A 1,341-nucleotide genomic window follows, 5' to 3' on the forward strand; every position below is an offset into this window, starting at 1 on the left:
GTCTGGTGGAAACAAAACCACAATGGTGTCTTACACAAGGTGGAATTCCTCTCCTGTTTTCTTAGTAAACAAAGAAATAAGAACTCCAACATTTGCAAAATGATTATTACCCATTCTCCGTGGTTCGCACCCTTAGAGAGTTGGATTCCATACACGGTATTTCGTGAATCTTTTTCTGATACCGGGGTTTATATTTTGGGATGTCAGTAGTTGTTTTCTTTCTATAGAAGCCAGTTTTCCAAGTCCAGCTGTGTCTTTCTTGCATCTACTTTCTTTAACTACTGTGCTTCCAGGGTAGCAAATTTCGTCAACCTCTTCAACATTCTCTAAGTATTTTAAAAATAATAATTTATGTTAGATAAACAAAACGATTTTATATTTGCTATTCATCTCGAAAATAGTTTTCTGTAGATAAATGAGGACATATGATTTGATATTCTATAAAAATTATTACTGGAAATGGTTACATGTTCCTGAATTTAAAAAACAAAGAGTTGCGAAGGTATGGTAAAACTAACAGACAAGACACTTCCTGAAAACCATACTATAAGTTCCAAATAGTCAACTTATTAAACTCTTTGTAGACAAGGGCATTTGTCTCCTTATGTGTTTCATCTTGTATGCTAATCAGAAAGCTTATCTAAAACATATGCGATGGCCGGGAATCGAACCCGGATCAACTGCTTGGAAGGCAACTATGCTGACCATTACACCACCATCGCCCCACGGATGGTGCATCAGGTATACCGAGCAGAGCTTCTGCTTTCACTGTGACGTCACTGATGATGCGGCACTCTGAGAGATGTACAGTTCTTTGGCATAAAGCCAATTTCTCGTTTCGCAGCCTCATTCAGCATTCGGCCACAAGATGATGACAACCGGAACTCGTCAATTTTTTGATGTTTTTATGAGAAGAAATAGCACAATTACCAAGCGAAGCACATCTTACACTGAACCTCTATTACTCCACATTATGCTACTTTGTTGACGCTCCACATTTTATGTTTCGACGGTAAAGTTGCATGTGTTTGGCTACAACAGGACAAAAAGATTAGGTACAGCATTATTCACTTTCGACAAAACATCTGTATAACTTTTCTAGGAAGACCTGTTTGATAGTAACTGAAATTATTTCATTTACTCATTTCGTTTTCAGCGGAGTTAGTTCAAACTGCGAGCTCTCTCGGGATGATCGATTCTGCCTAAATCACCTTTTGTAATCCGTAGTATAAAAATATGGGCAACAAGGTTAATAACTGATTTGCCATTGAAGGTTACTGAAGTTGGCAATGTACTTTTATCTGTAAGTTTAGTCTGTTCGTTTATAATATCACAGTACTC

General features: G+C 37.4%; 1 non-coding gene across 1 annotated transcript; it reads right to left on the reverse strand.

The window, feature by feature from the left end:
- Nucleotides 1–650: 650 nt before the first annotated feature.
- Nucleotides 651–722, reverse strand: Trnag-ucc (transfer RNA glycine (anticodon UCC)). The gene has a single exon. It is a non-coding gene; the product is annotated as a tRNA-Gly (tRNA).
- Nucleotides 723–1,341: the final 619 nt, after the last annotated feature.

This window comes from Schistocerca serialis, chromosome 8 (genome assembly GCF_023864345.2).
Source record: "Schistocerca serialis cubense isolate TAMUIC-IGC-003099 chromosome 8, iqSchSeri2.2, whole genome shotgun sequence".
Classification (NCBI taxonomy): domain Eukaryota; kingdom Metazoa; phylum Arthropoda; class Insecta; order Orthoptera; family Acrididae; genus Schistocerca; species Schistocerca serialis.